The sequence below is a fragment of the Balaenoptera borealis genome (genome assembly GCF_965194805.1).
Source record: "Balaenoptera borealis genome assembly, chromosome: 9".
Classification (NCBI taxonomy): Eukaryota; Metazoa; Chordata; class Mammalia; order Artiodactyla; family Balaenopteridae; genus Balaenoptera; species Balaenoptera borealis.
In genome coordinates, this window is record NC_138873.1 from 41,060,047 (window position 1) to 41,082,669 (window position 22,623).

Below are 22,623 nucleotides of genomic sequence, written 5' to 3' on the forward strand. Positions count from 1 at the left end.
ATTCTGCCACTTACATTTAAAATGGACCAGAAAGTTCACTGTGTCACTGAGTGTCTGGGACAGGGTATGTTAGGCTGTGGGCATTTGGGTCACCTCATATTACCTTTGCTTTAAAGTATTCCATCTATTCTTATGATTCATTAATCAGAGTACCTTTTGATAACCCCGCCAAATTTTTGCCCACCTTTGATTCCTAAACTTCTTACTTTACTGCCCATGCATTGGCTCTTCACAATTTTCTAATCCCTGCACCTAAAAACCCACAAGATTCACTTTTTATAACAAATTCTCTCTATCCTCACTCTCTATATAATGACATTTCTTCAAATTAATACACTCATTTTAAAACAATATAAAATGTGGGGTCCAATACAGGCATATAACCTCATATCTCTAGAATCAACCCCTTTTCCTCCACAGACCTGAGAAAACTGAAAGTCCAGAGAAACGTTTTTAAATTAAAATTTATTTATTTGTTGGGGGGAGGCAGTTCGCTGGACTAGATATTGGGAAAATGCTTATAAATACAACTTGCTTACTATTATGATATAAAATTTACTTGGCCACTTTTAACACTGCCTTCTACTTTTAAGATGTAATTTACTTGGCCATTTTTAACATTTTCATGTTTCTGCTTAGGTATCTGATGGGGGGGGTGTAGGTCAGCATTATCAAGACAGAATGACAGTTATTTCATGCTCTCTCCTACTTCCAGACTGCAAACTACTTAAGGGCAAGGTCAGTGGCTTAATCCTGTTTGTATTTTCATCACCTAGCACAATGCTGGGCATCTGCCAAGCACCAATTAAATGTGAGTCAAATTGATGGCTAGAAGAATAAATGAATGAATGAATTGAAATAAATGAACTGTCATTGTTCTCAAGACTGAAGACTGAGTTTGGTGGTTTTTTTGGTGTTTTTTGACATCTTTATTAGAGTATAATTGCTTTACAATGTTGTCTTAGTTACTGCTGTATAACAAAGTGAATCAGCTCTACATATACATATATCCCCATATCCCCTCACTCTGCCTGCAGCGGCAGAGGCCGGTGTGACATTGCAACAGTGTGAGGCGTGCCATGTGTTCTCCCAGGGAAGTTGTCTCTGGATCACGGGACCCTGGCAGTGGCGGGCTGCACAGGCTCCTGGGGGTGTGTGGATGGTGACCTGTGCTCGCACACAGGCTTCTTGGTGGCTGCAGCAGCAATGTTAAGTGTTTCATGCCGGTCCCTGGGGTCTAACCTGAGAGTTGCAGCTCGCGCCCATATCTGGAGCTTGTTTAGGCAGTGTTTTGCCTTCTGTGGGCAGACAGGGAAGGAATCCCCTCTCCTCAGGCACGCTGAAACAATGGTCTCTTGCCTCTTAGGCAAGTCCAGACTTTTCCCCAAACTGCCTCCCGTCTAGCTGTGGCGCACTAGCCCCCTTCAGGCTGTGTTTACGCAGCCAACCCCAGTCCTCTCCCTGGGATCTGACCTCCGAAGTCTGAGCCTCAGCTCCCAGCCCCTGCCCACCCCGGTGGGTGAGCAGACAAGCCTCTCAGGCTGGTGAGTGCTGGTCGGCACCAATCCTCTGTGCGGGAATCTCTCTGCTTTGCTCTCTGCACCCCTATTGCTATGCTCTCCTTTGTGGCTCTGAAGCTTACCCCTCACCATCTCCGCCAGTGAAGGCTCTTCCTAGTGTGTGGAAACTTTTCCTCCTTCACAGCTCCCTCCCAGAGGTGCAGGTCTCATCCCTATTCTTTTGTCTCTGTTTTTTTTCTTTTTTCATTTGCCCTACCCTGGTATGTGGGGATTTTCTTGCCTTTTGGGAAGTCTGAGGTCTTCTGCCAGTGTTCAGTAGGTGTTCTATAGGAGTTGTCCCACATGTAGATGTATTTTTGATGTATTTGTGGGAAGGAAGGTGATCTCCACATCTTACTCCTCCACTATCTTGAAGGTTTCCCCCTGAGTTTGGTGTTTGCGACGTCTATCAAGACATGAAGGGCTTCCCTGGTGGCACAGTGGTTGAGAATCTGCCTGCTAATGTGGGGGACACGGGTTCGAGCCCTGATCTGGGAAGATCCCACATGCCGCGGAGCAACTAGGCCCGTGAGCCACAATTACTGAGCCTGCGTGTCTGGAGCCTGTGCTCCGCAACAAGAGAGGCCGTGATAATGAGAGGCCCGCGCACCGTGATGAAGAGTGGCCCCCACTTGCCGCAGCTAGAGAAAGCCCTCGCACAGAAACGAAGACCCAACACAGCCATAAATAAATTTTAAAAATTTAAAAAAAAAAAGACATGGATAAATAATGGTTGTCCAAGTATTGCCATTTCAGTAATTTACTTTAAAAATAAATATAGTTTTATGTTTTACATTAACGATATGTTTCTAATAAACTCTCTTTTATTCCCATACACTCTGATTTATTCTTATTTTTTTTTACTTTTTAAAAAAATATTTATTTATTTATTTGGTTGCGCCGGGTCTTAGTTGTGGCTCACCTGCTCCTTAGTTGCAGCACGTGGGCTCCTTAGTTGCAGCATGCAGTCTCCTTCGTTGTGGCACGCGAACTCTTAGTTGTAGCATGCATGCAGGATCTAGTTCCCTGGCCAGGGATCGAACGCATGGTGTGGAGTCTTAACCACTGTGCAACCAGGGAAGTTCCCACTCTGATTTATTCTTGAGATAAATAGAAAGGTCTAGACTTCAAGCTAGTGAAGAATGTCTAGTTATGTGTCAGACATGGTCATCTGCCGTCCTGGGTATCTCACTGCAGACCTTCAGAATCCCTGCCTAGGGGACTAGCTCTTAGAATAAAACACTCACTCACCCCTAAATAAGTGATGGTATAGTGACTTAGAGAGGCTGCTGACAGCAAGAGAGGGGAGGAAAAAAGGGAGAGAAGGAAGTCCCCACCAGTGGGTGCTAGAAATATTCCTGAGTCTCACATTATATACCATTAGCTAAAACCCTCCCCTTCCATCCCGTAAGACTAATCAAAGCAGTTGGGGATACTATTCTAAAGAATATACAATGATCCTGTTGATGAGCCACATTTTACCTTTTTATTTTCAGAGTGAATTTCAAGGCAGTAATGGTACACAGCTCATTTAACTGTGGAATTCTCTTGCTACTGCTTTACTTTCTTTAGCTTGATTAACTTTTACTCTTTGTTATGGCTGGATTGTGTTTGTTGCAAAAAGATATGCTGAAGACCTAACCTCAAGTACTTCAGAATATGATCTAATTGGTATATAGGGTCTTTACAGAAGTAATCAAGGAAAAATGAGACCATTAAGATGAGCCTAATTCAGTATGGCCTGTGTTTTTATAAAAAGGGGAAATTTGGACCCAGACACTCACAGAGGGAAGACAGCATGAAGAACTACAGGGAGAAGATGGCCATGTGACTGAAGTGATGCATTCACAAGGCAAGAAATGCCAAGGATTGCCTGCAGACACCAGATGCTAGAAGAGGCAAGGAAGGATTCTCATGGCCCTGTTGACACCTTGATTTCAGACTTCTAGCCTCCAGACTGTGAACAGTAAGTTTCTGTTATTGTAAGCCATCTGTTATTTTTGGTACTTTGTTACAGCAGCCCTGAGAAACTAATACTTTCCAGTCTCACCCTAAATGCCACACCTCCTGGTAAATATTCCCTGACAACATTTCCCCAAATAATGTCCTCCAGGGCACCAAACTTATATGTGGCATGTAGTAGACAATCAATAAATGTGAATCAAATGAATGAATAAATTGTTTAAAAAATGGATAGTTGGTTAATTCTTAAAGAAGCTGGGAATCCTTGTGGAAAACATTTGTGTGTTAAGGCTTATCCCTACCAATCATTTCCAAGAAGTTAAGGACTGTAGCACTTGAAGTAAAATGTACAGCTCCATTAAATTAAACTATCATTTTAATAGTTACTTATCAGCTATATTTTAATTAAAACTAGAAGTAATTACATTGCTGTCATTCAGCCTGAAGCCTAATTTTAAGAGGAGGAATTTTGATGGGGATTGTTGCAAGTTTCACTCTAAAATATTTCAAAGAAATGAATCACAAAATGTGGCAAAGATGTTGCCTGAAAACCAAAAACGAAGATATTATTCATATTTTATGGTAGCGTATCAAGTGGAATTTCTGGAAATTTTATTTGAGTATCAAGTCTTAAAGTTGGTTTTCTAAATCATAATCAAATAGCACTGTAGACCCACCAAGCCCTTCCAGAAAAATTAAGAAATAGTCTCATACTGTGAAACCATACCAGAACTTGGATTTCCTCAAGACTGTTCCAATTTTCCTTATGAGGAACAGAGGAACAAAGAGCTTGAGAGATTTACTTAAGGGACAAGTCGACGGTAAACTCAGAGCCAGGGCATGAGTTCTTTGAATCCAAAGCAATCGTGTTTTCCATTTCAAGTTATTGCCTCTTCTAAAAGTGCAATGCCCTGTACACATCCTAATAATGTTTAGTCACCTTGTGTCCTAAACCCTCTACTACATGAGGCAAACCAGTTATCCCATTCTAAAGACATTAGGAAACAAATTTATTTTTGAGGGACCAAAAAGCACTCCTTAATTCCTGATATGTCTTGACAAAGTCCACTTGTCTCTGCCTCTGGCTGTCACTGTGGGCTAAGGTATCGTTACTCCTCCACTGGATTTTAATACCAAACTTCTACTGACCTGCCTGCTCTCATTTTTGTCCCCAACTACAGCCACCCTCCACTCCAAGCCCACTGAGTTTTCACACAGCAGTTGGCGTTCTTTTAAAATCTAAGTTTCATCATGTGAATGTCTTGCTTAAACCTTTAAAATCCTTCCTATTATTTTTGAAATGATGATCAAAATCCTTAACCTGAATTCCAGACTGAATGATTCCTCACCCCTCCCCATACACACTCTAAACTTACCCTGCACAAATCTCCATTGATCCAGTCAGAAGGGTTTCTGGATTTCTCAAAGTGGCAAGCTACGTCTTGCTTCTTCAGAGTGTAGAAGAATTCCCTTCTACCTGAAATGATTTTTGTCACCTAATTTCTTCCTGTGCCTTCTTTACATAGTTAGCTTCCATTCATTTTTATATGGTCTTTTCTTAAATGCCATTTTTCCGAAAAGCTTTTCTTCCTCTTTGAAAACGTTGGTTAGGACTCATTTTCTTTCACAGTACTTATCACTCCCAATTATAATTATATTTGTATTGATACGATACTTGGAATCTGTTACTGCCACAAGACAGTCATCTCCCTGAGGGTAAGCACAAGGGCTCTTCTGTTCACCAATTAAACCCCCTAACACCTTGCAAGTGCCAAACTCAGTAAGTATATATTGAATTAACAAATGAAAGGGAAGACAGCATGAATTGGTGGTTTTCATATCAGCGTTCTCAACCATTGTTCTTGAAGGTCACTGCATGAGAATTTCCAGATATCTGTGTTGAAATACAGATTCCTAGGCCCGTGGATAGTCTACTGACTCAGACTCTCTACGCACAGGGCCTTATATCAAAGAAGTGATTCCGGTGTGCTGCTTAGTTTGTGGAATCACTCAGCTAAACAATGTTTCCAACAGTAACCATATGTGAAACTGTGTAAACTCTGAATTCAATCTCTTTACAGAAGAGGGAGTATGTATGTAATTACCCAAGCAACTTCTATAAATATATGAAGAATTACTAGGCTTGGTTTACATGATGTAAAAATGAATCATATAGAACTTATTTGCTTGGAGGAGATCACAAACTATTACATTAGATAGATTTATAATCAGATTACAATACATTAAAATATATTTTTCAATATGTTGAGATGCAACATTAAGTCCAGATTAGAAAGTATGAAGGAAAAACTATGGGGTGTTAAGACCCCAATTTGAATTGAGTCTTAAGAGATGAGTAGGAATAGAGGAAGGAGATTTCTGGAAGATAAAGTAACTAGAAGTTATGGAATCATGAAAGAGCATGGCTGCTTCAAACACTGACTCAGAATGCATGAGAGGCTAGTGTGTTAAGGGCATTTGTAAGCCAAACCAAAGAACTTAGATGAAAATTTAAATCAATACAGTAACATTTACAAAGACAATGACACTGCCTTTCAGGACTTTGTGATGAACAAACTGATCTCTTAGCTGATTTCACAAGCTTAGGTTTTATTTCCTGCCAACTATGAGACTAGGTGCCTTTGAATTGAAAAATATTATATTTGCCAACAAGAATATTTTTTATTACTATGTATACTAAAATGAAATCTTCAGTCTTCTAATTCTCTGTGTAAAATGTCATGTTGGAATTTAAATTGGTATTTAAAGACATCTTCCATCAACAGATGAATGGATAAAGAAGATGTGGCACATATATACAATGAAATATTACTCAGCCATAAAAAGAAACGAAATTGAGTTATTTGTTGTGAGGTGGATGGACCTAGAGTCTGTCATACAGAGTGAAGTAAGTCAGAAAGGGAAAAACAAATACCGTATGCTAACACATATATAAGGAATCTAAGAAAAAAAAAAAAAAGGTCATGAAGAACCTAGTGGCAAGACGGGAATAAAGACACAGACCTACTAGAGAATGGACTAGAGGATATGGGGAGGGGGAAGGGTAAGCTGTGACAAAGTGAGAGAGTGGCACGGATATATATACACTACCAAACGTAAAATAGATAGCTAGTGGGAAGCAGCCGCATAGCACAGGGAGATCAGCTCGGTGCTTTGTGACCACCTAGAGGGGTGGGATAGGGAGGGTGGGAGGGAGACACAAGAGGGAGGAGATTTGGTGATGTATGTATGTGTATAGCTGATTCACTTTGTTATAAAGTAGAAACTAACACACCATTATAAAGCAATTATACTCCAATAAAGATGTTAAAAAAAAATAAATAAATAAAGACATCTATACATTTACCAATAATAAACTAACAAGAAGTACCTGATTAAAAAAAAAAAGATATCTATACAAAAGTATGCCTTGTATTCTTCAAAATTATAATATATTTAATTTTATATGGACTGCTATCTAGCTATAGAAAATGCACATGTGGTATCGTTGACGTGGAAATGAATCACAATTGTTAACTGAAAAAGGTTCTGTAAACAACAGAATGGGCATTCTCTAATTCAATAGTTCTCAGCCCTAGCTATACTTTAAACCACCTAGAAAGCTTTCTAATTGATAGTTGGCACTCAGTATATGTACCTTGTGTTGATTTAGAGTTCCCTTATTAGTTTAAAAGACTAACAATAAATATTAAAATCTGTACTAACTATGATAATCTGCTAACATCAGGGGAGAGAGAAAGACCGGAAAAAATTTCTATTAACATTTTTTGAAACTTAAGCTCTAAAAGCACACTCCTTGTACGTTCTCAACTGACTAAAAGAAATGCTTTAGTTACCCCCATGATAATGTCTGAATTTCTAATTCTTCTCTTTTAGGGACAAATATTTGTGATTATTTTAAGTATTGTAAAGAAAATTATTTTGTACACCATATTTTGCTCTTGCCAAATTACATTAATTGTTGGACTAATCTCCAACATTTTTCTTTTTCTTTATAGTTTTCTGCACAAATGTCAGCATTTAGTATTACAATGAAAAAATAAAAAAGAGTATTGTCTGAACGAATTTGTTTCTGTGAGAACCCTGAAATTCAAGCTTGCCACACATTAGTGGCTCTGCCTTGATGTGATGTGTGAGCAAATTACTGTGTGCTGGATTAATATCCATCCCTGAAGAACAGTCTAGAGAAGCTTTCCTACTCAACTGAGCTGCATTCTAAAAATGATTATAACTTATATTTAATCCTTTGAGCTTTATCTCTTTCCAAAATTGCAAGCAGTTTTCCTGTCTCTGACAGTGCTTGGGCATATTAATTAGAGCATTTAAAAATCATAGTTGTAATGAGAAACACATATTTCTTGGTGTAGAAAGAAAGCATGGAATGAGTTAGGAAGTTTATTTAAATCCTAAGTGATAATCAGTAGCTATATATTTCTATATACTTCAGCTCTTGATTTTCCTCTTCTGTCTAATGGCAATAATAAGTTTTGCCTTAATTCACAGAGTTACAGTAAGAATACAGGGTTCTACACATATACAGTTATTTTAAATAATATGGTACCTTCAGTCCCAATTCACTTGATATCTGCTCATTCAGTAAATATTTTTTGAAGACATACGATGCGGGTATATTTAATGAATAAAATCTTGACTTCAAAGTCAAACCTTGCTACCTCTTCCTAGTTATATGACCTTTTGAAATTAATTTTCTCTCTCTGATTCTCAGTTTTCTCATCAGAAAAGTAGAAGGGGAATAACAATATGTGTCTCAGTAAGTTATTGGGAGGATGTAATAGGACAACATGCATTAAAGACAGCATCAAATGGGAATTGAGTAATGACAGCATGTTAGGACGTTCAGGACAGAGTTAACATAGCAGGACTGATCCTTAGAAGGGCTTGTTTGCAGAGCTGGCCCTTGGCTGGCTTCAGGAAATTTGGCTTTGAAATGTTCTGTAAACTGATCAAGTCTCTGTACTGCTCTGTGTAGACTGTTTGTATAGGCAATGTGATTTATGGTGAACATCTGCTTTCCTTCTCTGGGAATATCGAATTTTGGTAGCTGTGGCTAGGCAGAGTGCCTATGTGACCAGCCCCTAATAAAACCTTGGACTCTGAGTCTCAAACAGACTTTCCTGTGCGGAAGTCGTGTACATTTCACTGGTGGAGGAAGGCGTGTGTTCTGTCGCCCCTTTGAGGAGCACATAGCAAACCTGTGGTGGGATTCATTCAGTCTCTGCGAGATGTGTCTTTTTCCCCTTGCTAATCCTGTTGTGTATTCATTCTCTGTAGTATTTCACAGCCATGAGTATAATAGCCTTCAAGTCCCCTGAGTCCATCTAGGAAATCACCAAATACGTGAGTGGCCTTGGGACTCCCAATCCAAGTAGTAGCAATGATGGAATTTGTTAAAATGACCTCCATTCACAGAAACATGACTAAAGCGTTGTTTGGGGAAAAGAAAGAGGGAGAGGTGGGGTTGCTGAAGCCCTGATGCCTGGATTGCTTTGGAATCACCCATATGTGAAACAGAAGTTGAGCTGTGATCTGTTATGAGAGGTAAAATTTACCAACAAAATTGAAAAATGATAAATCTAATCCTAGCTCAATGGATCCCTTGGTTTCTTTTTGCTGTGGTAGCTAAAGTGGCAAAAGATGAAACAAGAAAGAACAGAAAGGGCCCGAAATCCCCAAGATTATACTTTTTAAGGTGGGAAGGAGAAACTTACATTTTCTGAATGGCTACAGTGCCTTTACATTTACCAGAACTAAGTTAGTATTAATCTGACCCAGAATTATGATGAATAAATGCATGTTATAATTCCCACAGCAGCCAGGAAGAAAAAGAAACAGAAGAATTAAAATGATGTATTAGACGTCTATTTACTTACATATATATTAAATTATACATATATATATATCTACCTTGCGGGAGATATCATTGAATATGATTGTTCTTCTAGGGTTTTGAAATTATGAAAATATTAATACAAAACTGAGTTATATGAATATAGACAATTCAAATTAGAATTCAAGTATAATATAAAAGAAATTATTTAATCAACAGTGTCTTCAAAGTTTACATCACGTTTATACAAGATTTAAATTTATATCTCTTTATAACATTCAATATTCTTATGAATTAAGAATATTGGAATTTCTATTTAAAAAATAAAATTGTAATTTTATGACTGGAAGAGACCTTAGCAACAAGTTCTTTGTTTATAAATAAGGACTGTCAGAGACTATGAGGACATCCATAATTTGCCAAAAATCAATTTGTCCCATTCCACTGCTTTTCCCAGAAAAATATGTACCTCTTGTTTCACAATAAACAGATCCCTTAAGTGTATATATCTAATTTATTTTTGAAATATTTTAATAGTTTCATGAAGTTAATATTTCAGTATTAAAATTCTCCTTGCTTTAGACTTTTTACCAAATGGTTAATCATATGCAAACACCTTCCCTACAGAAAATCCACTTTCAAATAATTTTGAAAATTTTTTATATTGAAAATAATAAAACTTTAATGTACTTGGTTTATAAAGTTCATATTTCATGAGTTAGAGTGAAATAATCTATCTATATTTAGAACTAAGCAAATGTTAAACACTAGCTGCAATTCATTAATAAATAACATTAATGCACAATAGAACCCAACAAATTATCTCCAACAACTTATAGCATTTTTCACCTTTGAGACTTGTTTGAGAACATTAATTAAATAAATCGCCCTTCTGCACTATAGCTACATGAGCATTCATGACTTGAAGTTCATGAAGCAGTATAATTTGGGGTGGGTGTGAGACGAACGGTATTATGTGTGAAGATGTCCTCGGGCTTGGACTCATAGTGAAACTGTTCAGAATGTGACAATTTCCTTCCTTACAAATCATGCAATTTCCAGTGTCATCCTTCAGGTGGATGACACTGCTCAGCTGGATTATCACTCATGCAGCTTTCTGCCAAAAAAAGATTGGTTCCTGAGAGTTGTAAAGTTCAAGAGGCTGAACAAAATAGAAAGGAGGAAAAGAGGAGAAAAAAAAAAGTTTTAGAGTGTTTGTGAAGCCCTCTTCAGGCTGTTGGATGTACTGGGAGTGAGAATCATACTTTTGCTGTGCCTCAAGGTGAAAGAGGACTTTCCGGTGATCACTAGAAAACGTGTGCATGGGTAAGCTGGAGTGCCTCTCAGCCACGCTCTGAGTACTAGTTCTTTAGCTTGTCTAGTCTTAATTTTTATTTTTAACAGTAAACAGAGATTGTTCAATTATATTTGTATTAAACAGGTTAACTAATAGAAGCCATGTTTGAAATCTTTAGAATCTGGTAACATTTCAAAATACCACATAGATAAAGCCATGCATAGAGAGAAACTTGTAGCTGTTAAATACTTACATTAGAAAAGAAATAATCTTAAATCAGTAACCTAAAATTCTCTATTAAAAATGAGAATAAAATATAAAAATCACCAAAATCTATGTAGTAGCCAAGTGATAGAGAAAAAAGATAAGGGTAAAATTAAACACTAAGTTTTCCCAAGAGTTCTTTAAAACTTTGTATTCAAGTGCATGTGTTTCACTATGTAGTGTGTTACTGTGTGAGTACAATAATGTAAACCTCTTCTCCTACATACTGGATAAATGGAAAGGCATTGCTGAGAAAAAAACAAGTTAAGCCACAGCTACACTACTTGAATTTTATGCCCAGGGTCATGATTGGCTCAAAATCCAAAGTTCTTATCCGCCACCAAGAACTTACTCTCTAAATTTAAAGACATTCCTGATTTCGTTAGTTGAAAGTATACTTGCCACTAGCCCAAGGTTTGATGAATATTATGAGCAACTCAAAGCTCGGCTTAACATTATGTTGATTTTTGCAACTCAGCACTCATTAAATATTGCTTGACTGAAAGAATAAATGGATGAGTATATACATTAATAAATTAAAAGGAAGGATCATTCTTTAGGGAGTATGATTTTATTTCCTTCTCATTTATATTCAAATGTTTTTAACAGAAGTTTGAAATTATCTTTCTCTGATTTCATCTCATTAGTTTTGAGTGATCTTAATGCCACTCTAAATACATATACATATACATATATACATATGTTTCTAATAAGCATGCCTCATAATTATTTCTCTATACATGCATTTGTACATTTTTGATTGTACTAGATATTCATATGAAAATGAAAAATTCTTTCAAAAACTACCAAGTTCAAGCATCTGCTTGGATTGTTCAATATTAAAATTTGGGTCTTAACCCATGGCCTAGAACTCTGTATTTACTAGCTTTGACTCAGTCAACTGAACAAGTTCTTGCTGCACATTTTGTGGCTTCTTAGGCCAGCTGCAAATGCCTGTTTGCTTTGATACTGGTCTCTTACAGTTGGTGCCTTCTAAATATCACAAAATTGGTATGGATAAGGAAAAAATAGCCCAGTCATTTAAAATATATGTACATGAGATCCATTATGATGCTCATTTGGGAATTTTGTCTGCACTTTAGTTAAAGTTAATAGATCTGAGGCTTCCTTATTCCTGGTTCCTAAAATAAGTCTGCAAGTCAGATCCACAATCATTAAATGTAATTTAATCAATCTTCAAAAATCATAAAAGCTCTAAAACCAAATTTTAAAAGAATTTGTGGCAAATGTGACCTCAACTGATGTATGAGTATTAGTGTGAGGAGTTGAATATTCATATATTAAAACTATGGACCACATAACAGCTTTTCTTTTGCTCACTGATTTGCAAAGAAGGACCCATTTTGATGAATCTGGAAGCCTGACCATAGATTTGGATTTCTGGGATCATTATGATTGACTTTTTAAAAATCAGATCTGATGTATTTGGATTATATAGACATGGCTTGAAATATATGTATCAAGACAAGCAGATGGTCATAAGAGACCCCAATATGTTGCCTGGACATTTGTAGTTTTTATTTCTCTAAAGGTCCAAGGGGAGAATCTGCAGCTAAGATCAACTTTCTAGGAGACTGGGTAGTGTGTAAGAGGTGGGAAAGCTCTCTTTGCTTACAGGCTTGTTTCCAGCTTCACCGAAGGTCATTGTATATAAGCTCAAATTCATCCAAGCCCTGACATCTTCATGTATACTTGGCCTTCATACTCAGATACCTTGGTGTCTAAACCTTGCTCTGTTTAGACCATATGTATTAGATATTTCTAACACATATTGTAAGAAAATAGAATAGGAGGAGGAAAGAGTCCCCCTCACTAGGGCTCTAAGCTCTAAGCAGCTCCACATTTGGCAGCACAGAGCTGGCCCAGTTTAATCCTGGAAACTAGGAATGAGAGCAGCTGGATCCTTTCACCTCATCTAGAGTGTTCACAGGAGTCCTGATTGAGCATCACAATGGATCAACTGATCAGATTTTTTTTACTTCCTTGTGCTGTTTTTTTTCCTTATCAATACTGTCCTATTTAGAGATTTAGAGGGAAGTGACAGTAAATATTCATATCAGTGCCAACATGTGCTCATAGCTGGCCTAGGGAACTAGTTACAAAATGAACCACAAGAACTTCTTTTCAGATGACCTAGTCAAGGATACTAAATACCTAGTAACCATGTGCTTCTCTTTCCACCATGTGATTTTTTTCCCAATAAAACCTGCATATTTACAGAATATATACTGTGACTTGTTAGACCTGTGTGGGCTTAATTATACCAAACCAAGATATTTAGTCCCTTTAGTATTATTCAGTAAATCATAATTAAGTTAATAAATGTACAATTGATGAACAAGTCTACATAATTATATATGTAAATTTTATTTTAATGAAACTACCATCATATCATCATACCCATATTTTCAAGCAATTGCTAACTTTTAAAGAGATCAGGTTTGGAATTAATTCTGCTCATATATACTTAAAAAAAACTTTTTAAAAGAAATGCCTACAGTATTATTTTATGAACTATAGAACTCTAGTACCATTACTTCATAGTTATTCTTACTTTTGTAATGGTATTACCAAGTATAATTATCCATGTTGTGATTCAGGCATTAATTTTGATGAAAAATCAAATTTCCTGCTAGGCGAAGAATTTGTCCACACTAAGAATATGCCTAAGAAGATTTTACAGACTTAAGGCATTTTCAAAACTAGATCACTACCGATAATTCCGTAGTAATTTTGTGAATATTCTCCTTATGAACCATCTAAATTCAGTAAGAGACAATTCCTCGTTATTGCCAATCAGAGTTTCTCCTGCCACTGCTTTGGGAATTCTTGCCATGGAAGACAGAACCAGGAGCCTACCCACCATCTTTGCAACAGAAAGAGGGGTCCTCACTTCTCACTCATTGCAGTCTCCTTCCAGAAACTGTGAGAGCAACATTGCAGCTAGGCCAGGCCTGGACTTACCCATCCTCGTCCTTACCTGCACTTATCTCTGTCAGTCTTAGGTTTTCCAGGCTGTTTTTGCTGATATAAGACACAGCCCATGCTTTGTCCCATTTGAGATTCTTTCCTTCAGATCTTCCTGTGAATCTGTAGATACACATAAAGTCAGGGAAAAGAAGACAGTTCATTTAACTATACATCAAGTATATTTGAATCTTAGATCTAATCCAATTAATCCTAAAGCACTCACATACACGGACATGAAATATATAAATCCTATCTACAATGACACTGAGAAGTGATTTTACAGCATTATATTGAGCTCATACGCCAACATTTTAACAGTTTCTATGCCAGTCACTGTTCTAAGTGTTTTACACATATTACCATATTTAACATTTAGAATGACACTTTATGGAAGATACCAACATACCCAGATGAGAAAACTAAAGAACAAAGAATCTAAGTAACTTGCTCAACTTATAGCTAATTAAATGGCAGAGCCAGGATTTAAAATTGAGCATTTCAGGTCTAGAATATGCACTTTTAGCCACTATACTATACTCAATTACAATATATATAAAATGTCATTGCAACAAAAACCATAACAAACAACGCAGTAGCCATTATGCTGCTCAAAAAGTAATTACAGCTCTATATCTTCCACGAAACATGGTAGGATTGCTTTTTCATTCTCCTTTGTAAGTGTTTGGTATTTCCACGTAGTTCTGGTAAATAAATCTTGTATATCATTTTCAGGCCTGATATTTAATTGCCTGTGTGAGACCCTTTGACACAGAGAGGGAAACATCCAAGATGGTGGATACTCCATCTGTCTGTATTTTTTAGTAATTAATGAGTAACTGTTCCTCTCAATTTGTGAGGAAATATAGTTGAACAAAAATCAAAATTGTATTACTTTAAGGAATACAGATTTAGGGATTGCTTGTTAAAAACAGTAAAATCTAAATACACTTCATGTTTCTGATACGAGTATACCAAAAAATGTAAACAAAACATGCTAAGCAATAAATTTAATAATTCTAAAACTTTCATCAGAATTAAAAGATGACAAATATTTTCTATCAAATATAATTTTATATTTATTATATAATTTCATGTCTCTGTACGTTGCTAATAAATGATTTCTTGCTTCTATTACCATCGTTGAAGTAAAAATTAAAGTGTATAATGTCAAAAGACTAAGAACATAAAATAGGTAAATGGTTTATTATCAGAAGACTAGTTCACTTAAAGCACAATAAAATTTTTGGACTGTAATGATTTAACTTAATCCATCGACAAGTAGGTATTAGCTTCCTGATGTATGCTCATTACTGCTGATCTAGGAATTAGGACAGATAACAAAGAATTTTTAGAAAAGTAGCCAGATATCCATAAGATTTTTCAAATTATATTTTATATATAAAGATTAGATATGATGCATCTGACACTAGAATAACAGTCTCTGGAGCCAAGAAATTTATCACTAATAACTCAAAATGTCATTTTCTTTTGAAATATGTTATCTATTGGTTTTAAGTAATTTCAAAATGCTATGCATGTTTAATTTTAAAATGTTAGTTCTATATAAATTATAGAACAGATAATTTTTCCATAGTGAACTAAAAAAGGTGGATTTTCCCTCCCAGAAGAACTGTAATTAACAAATGTATATATTTTATCATTAGGAATAAATAATTAGAAATATATCAACTTTCCTTTGGCTACTTAAACACTTATTTCATGGGGAAATATCCATGCAGAGGTTTTAAAAGTACTGTTGAAAAAAGATAAATTTCCTCATAACACAGTTTATGTAAAGTTATATATCTCGCCTTCAGAAGGTATCTGTCAACTAATGGTTTTTATGGACAGAGATAATTCAAGTCATGTCACTGGTACAATTCTGGACAACATATTCATCCAAATAAAATAAGGTGAGTTTTTCAAGGAAAACAGTTGGTAAATAAACATGCTATCAAGATTTCCAATCTCACAGAAAAAACAATTACTGCGTTTGTTGTACAAATAATACCTCTCCAATTTTCCTACAGCTCTCTTGTCATTTAGAAGCGAAAGCTTTATGTGTTGCTACCAAAGTCATTTCCTTAAATTCTTTTGTAACATTTGCTTTTATAGGAAATGAAATATATTCTACTTTTTACTTTTTTAATGGGAACCCTATGGTAACAAGAGTAAAGCTGATGAAGCTAGAATTAGTGGAATTAGAGAGGAGAGAAGGTAGACCTGAACTAAGTTATAGAAATGTGACTACAGAGCATCTCTTATTAGTAGAAATGTATTTATGTTTAGATAATCATACAATGAAAAGGAAATTATTTATGAACAATTTTTACATTGAAATTTGAGAGAGATGAAATATCTTCCCAAGCCCTCGTTTTTGGAAGGTTTTATTTTTATTCTCTTTGTTATTAGTAAGTGGTAAACATCATTTCCCTTTTTGTCCCTTGTCTTCCTCTGATCTAATTTCTTTTTTGTACAAAGTCACTGTAGGGAAGAAGGGGCAGAAAACTATGTTAAAAGGTAAAATGAGGCACATCAAAATATTCAACTGTTTATTGGAGCTTACATGGATTGGAATCTGGCAGCATGAAACCAAAGGTGAAGGAGTGTTCCACTAAGAGGAGCTAGAGGCAAGGTTTTTATAGAGAAGTCAGTGAAGCGAAGCAAAGCAAATCAATTCTTTGATTGGTTATAGCTTAAGCAGTTGCCTTATTTGGTAAAGCCTACTTCGTTGTCTATGACTGGTTGTTCTTGAGTTTCATTTTCTTACATTCTAGTGCATGGACTCTGGCTCAAGTTTTGGTTTGCTTGTGGGCTACCAAGGCATTAGAGCCCCCTCAGTCTAATGGCCTCCTTGTTTAATTATTTTAACAATTGATACTTGAATTGTGAACAGAGCTTGTTTAGGAACAAAAACAGGAGGAAAAAAATAATTTCACTATCCATCCTCTTCCTCAATCTTGAAGAAATATTATTTTGAAAACTGCTGTTTGTACAGTCAGTGTGTTCATCCACTTCACTTGGATTCTCACACAGCTACATTTTTTAAATGTTGTGGGAGTACTTATAAATCAAATATTAGAAAATAAAATTTACCAATGGAACAACCAAAGCATGTTGCTCCCCAACTGTGCTAGCCCTTTGGCGGGATAAAGGGAAGGACTCACACTTTATTGCCCTAGAGGAGTTTTGTAATTTTGGAGAGATAAAACACCCAAATACAATGAATCAGGGAATACAATGTAGCCAACAGTGCATCCTGTGATCCTAGAAGGCTTATTCTCTTCGATCTTTCTGATACAGTTTCAATCTAATATTCAAACAATATACTATACTGATTAAGAAAACTGGCTTTGGCCTCATCCAGACCTGCCTGATGGTCCAGTGGTTAAGATTCTGTGCTCCCAGTGCAGGGGGCCGGGTACGATAGCTGGTCAGGGAACTAGATCCCACATGCATGCCACAACTAAGGAGGCTGCCTGCCACAACTAAGACCCAGTGCAATCAAATAAATAAATAAACATTAAAAAAAAAAAGAAATGTGCTCGCAATGGATATCAATGGGCAAAAATGTAGCTGATCCAAGATATATGGATTAAATTCAAACATTTACTTATTTGCAAAATAATAGCAGTAGTTTCCTTCAATTCAAAGTGCATATGTTTTTTACCTATCCTTCTCAAACTCTTCCAAAATATAGCAGAGGGAGAAACACTCCCAAACTCATTCTATGAGGCCACCATCATGCTGATACCAAAACCAGACAAAGATGCCACAAGAAAAGAAAACTATAGGCCAATATCACTGATGAACATAGATGCAAAAATCCTCAACAAAATACTAGCAAACAGAATCCAACAGCACATTAAAAGGATCATACACCATGAGCAACTGGGGTTTATCCCAGGAATGCAAGGATTCTTCAATATACGCAAATCAATCAATGTGATACACCATATTAACAAATTGAAGGAGAAAAACCATATGATCATCTCAATAGATGCAGAAAAAGCTTTCGAGAAAATTCAACACCCATTTATGATAAAAACCCTCCAGAAAGTAGGCATACAGGGAACTTACCTCAACATCACAAAGGCCATATATGACAAACCCACAGCCAACATCATTCTCAATGGTGAAAAACTGAAACCATTTCCACTAAGATCAGTAACAAGACAAGGTTGCCCACTCTCACCACTATTATTCAACACAGTTTTGGAAGTTTTAGCCAAAGCAATCAGAGAAGAAAAAGAAATAAAAGAAATCCAAATAGGAAAAGAAGAAGTAAAGCTGTCACTGTTTGCAGATAACATGATACTATACATGGAGAATCCTAAACATGCTACTACAGAAAACTACTAGAGCTAATCAATGAATTTGGTAAAGTAGCAGGATAGAAAATAAATGCACAGAAATCTCTTGCATTCCTATACACTAATGATGAAAAATCCGAAGAGAAATTAAGGAAACACTCTCATTTACCACTGTAACAAAGAGCATAAAATACCTAGGAATAAACCTACCTAAGGAGACAAAAGACCTGTATGCAGAAAACTATAAGACACTGATGAAAGAAATTAAAGATGATACAACAGATGGAGAGATATACCATATTCTTGGATTGGAAGAAACATTGTGAAAATGACTATACTACCCAAAGCAATCTACAGATTCAATGCAATCCCTATCAAACTACCACTGGCATTTTTCACAGAACTAGAAGAAAAAATTTCACAATTTGTATGGAAACACAAAAGACCCCAAATAGCCAAAGCAATCTTGAGAAAGAAAAACATAGCTGGAGGAATCAGGCTCCCTGACTTCAGACTATACTACAAAGCTACAATAATCAAGACAGTATGGTACTGGCACAAAAACAGAAATATAGATCAATGGAACAGGATAGAAAGCCCAAAGATAAACCCATGCACAGATGGTCACTGTATTTTTGATAAAGGAGGCAAGAATATACAATGCAGAAAAGACAGCCTCTTCAATAAGTGGTGCTGGGAAAACTGGACAGCTACATGTAAAAGAATGAAATTAGAACACTCCCTAATACCATACACAAAAATAAACTCAAAATGGATTCTTTGGGCTTCCCTGGTGGCACAGTGGTTGAGAATCTGCCTGCCAATGTAGGGGACACGGGTTCGAGCCCTGGTCTGGGAAGATCCCACATGTCACGGAGCAACTAGGCCCGTGAGCCACAACTACTGAGCCTGCGCATCTGGGGCCTGTGCTCCGCAACAAGAGAGGCTGCGACAGTGAGAGGCCCACGCACCACGATGAAGAGTGGCCCCTGCTCGCCGCAACTAGAGAAAGCTCTTGCACAGAAACAAAGACCCAACACAGCCAAAAATAAATAAATAAATTTATAAAAAAAAAAAAAGAAAAAAATGGATTCTTTAATGTAAGGCCAGACACTATCAAACTCTTAGAGGAAATCACAGGCAGAACACTCTATGACATAAATCACAGCAAGATCTTTTTTGACCCACCTCCTAGAGAAATGGAAATAAAAACAGAAATAAACAAATGGGACCTAATGAAACTTAAAAGCTTTTGCACAGCAAAGGAAGGAAACCATAAATAAGACGAAAAGACAACCCTCAGAATGGGGAAAATATTCGCAAATGAAGCAACTGATAAAGGATTAATTTCCAAAATATACAAGCAGCTCACGCAGCTCAATGTCAAAAAAACAAACAACCCAATCCAACAAATGGGCAGAAGACCTAAATAGACATTTCTCCAAAGAAGATATACAGATTGCCAACAAACACATGAAAGGATGCTCAACATCACTAATCATTAGAGAAATGCAAATCAAAACTATAGTGAGGTATCACCTCACACCAGTCGGAATGGCCATCATCAAAAAATCTACAAACAATAAATGCTGGAGAGGGTGTGGAGAAAAAGGAACCCTCCTGTACTGTTTGTGGGAATGTAAATTGATACAGCCACTATGGAGAACAGTATGGAGGTTCCTCAAAAAACTAAAAATAGAACTATCATACGACCCAGCAATCCCACTACTGGGCATATACCCTGAGAAAACCATAATTCAAAAAGAGTCATGTACCACAATGTTCATTGCAGCTCTATTTACAATAGCCAGGACATGGAAAAAACCTAAGTGTCCATTGACAGATGAATGGATAAAGAAGATGTGGCACATATATACAATGGAATATTACTCAGCCATAAAAAGAAATGAAATTGAGTTATTTGTAGTGAGGTGGATGGACCTAGAGACTGTCATACAGAGTGAAGTAAGTCAGAAAGAGAAAAATAAATACCGTATGTTAACACATATATAAGGAATCTAAAAAAGAAAAAAAAATGGTCCCGAAGAACCTAGGGGTAGGACAGGAATAAAGACGCAGACGTAGAGAATGGACTTGAGAACATGGGGAGGGGGAAGGGTAAGCTGGGATGAAGTGAGAGAGTGGCATGCACATATATACACTACCAAATGTAAAATAGATAGCTAGTGGGAAGCAGCCGCATAGCACAGGGAGGTCAGCTCGGTGCTTTGTGTCCACCTATAGGGGTGGGATAGGGAGGGTGGGAGGGAGACGCAAGATAGAGGAGATATGGGGATATATGTATATGTATGGTTGATTCACTTTGTTATACAGCAGAAACTAACACACCATTTTAAAGCAATTATACTCCAATAAAGATGTTAAAAAAAAAGAATGAATATATTCAAAGGAGAATTTATAAAGTAGCCATTACAAAGCAAAGCAATAAATGACAAGTTGCCACAGACAGATGACCTAAAGCAGGCACCTAAGTGGGCAGGGAAACTATTAACTCCCTGCTGTGCGACAAGCAGTCGTTCAAGTGAATTCTTTTTTATCTACTATGAAGAGAGGGAGTTTTCAAGACTGAAGGGATTCTACCAGGGCAGCAGGTGGTAGAGCAGATTTTGGTCCACCTCCCCGCCCTCTTCTTGGGCACAGACAGAGAAATACATCATTTTCCTATCATAGAGGCAACATGAAAGCAGGAATTTTCTGTATACTGAGAACTTGGATCAGCTTTTATCTATTCCACTCTGAGGCCAGTTCATGATCAAAGAACCATTTCCAACCTCCCTTCTACCTGTCATCTCCAATCAGCAATGGAAGTAGAGCGACCCAAGTGACTGAATATAGAAGCAGAAAATAGAGCCAGAAAAAGATTCTCAGTGGGACAGAAAATCATTTAAGGGGGCTGAGAGTTAATAGGGCAAGAGAAGAGAAAGGAACCTAGAAAAAAAAAAGGGGTTTTGCTTACTAAGAAGGTATAGTCAAGTAGGTTTGAAGGTAGAGAATTAATGTCCTAAGTTTTATGGAGAAAAGGAGCCTGGTGGGGATGTGGGTGCGGGACTGTTTTATGGTGTAAGAAACTGTTCCCACATCTCCAACACTCTGTGGACTTTATGGATAATATTTTCCCATTTGAACCCAACATAAAGGAATTTTTTTCCTTTCCCATTCCAAAAGAAACCAAAATAAAAAAGTACATATGTTTTTTGTATATTAACAGATGTTTTTAGATTCACAGAATTTTAGAGCTGGCCTATAAGGAACTTTAACAGCAATCTAATTTAACCCCTTCATTTTGCAATAAAATAGGTAAACTCAAGAGATTTATGAGGGATGCCCAAGGTCACACAACCAGTTTGAGGCAGAGCCTGAATTGTAATCTAGATCACCTGATTTCCAATTCTGTGATACTCAAAATAAGAGGACAAAGATGGATGCTCCGAATGTTTCAGAAAGGCCAATGATTCCAAGACAGTTTTGTAGTTCTCAGTCATCAATCTCACTTATTGCCAAACTTTTCAGGGGAGCTAGTATTATAGAAGCAGCATTTATACTCAAAAATGCCAACTGTAACCACAATTGCTTTATGGAAGGAATGGAAACAGACAGCACTCCCTACATTATGCAGCCATTATCTAAGATTATTCATTATACTTGCAGGGTTACCAGAACATTTCATGGGTTACCAGAAAAGCCTGAGATTTAAGTAATTTAAGTTTTCTGTTAATCATATTATTCATCATCTTTTCCTCTTGAAATATTTACCTGAAAGAGTCAAAGCTGTCAATATGACAGGAATTACCTAATTAGAACGTGATCACTCAGACAACCAGAATCTATAAGTTTTCTCTGTGTTCACTAGTCGTGAGCTGAAAATTGTCCACTTTTTATATCCATTATTTTAGAAAGTCAAAATCCAAGTATTTGCTTTTTTTGATGCAAAATATTTATTATTATTCTTTCTGAGGATCTATTTTGGGTTTATATATGGCTTTATAAAGAATAAATATTAGAAATTCTCATTTTTAATTAATTTGATAGTTAAAATATAAGTTTTCATCAGCCAAGTACAGTGCTTTTCTAATCCTCATCGAGCAACTAAATACTCCATTAATGTAAATACAACTGTCAAAATACCATTAATTTAAAAGCAAGTATTTTTCTGCCCTGTAGTGTTTGTGGAGGAAGAGTCTGATACCTAGAATACTCATCTCTCAAAATTCTTCATATCAGCCAGCCGTTCTGCAGTGAATATAGACATAGACACACAGATACATACAGAGGCTTGCTTTTTCCTACAATTGTTAGCCTACTTCTTTCAAATTATCTTGAAAAACTATTCCCTGATATTAAAGCAGG

The 22,623-nt window shown here is 36.6% G+C and overlaps 1 long non-coding RNA gene across 1 annotated transcript in view; it reads right to left on the minus strand.

Moving 5' to 3' along the window:
* Positions 1-7,456: 7,456 nt before the first annotated feature.
* Positions 7,457-22,623, minus strand: part of LOC309635314 — a 127,615-nt gene continuing 112,448 nt past the window's right edge. Inside the window, exon 2 of the long non-coding RNA XR_014248757.1 lies at positions 7,457-14,062. This is a non-coding gene — a long non-coding RNA (uncharacterized lncRNA). The remainder of the gene's footprint in view (positions 14,063-22,623) is intronic.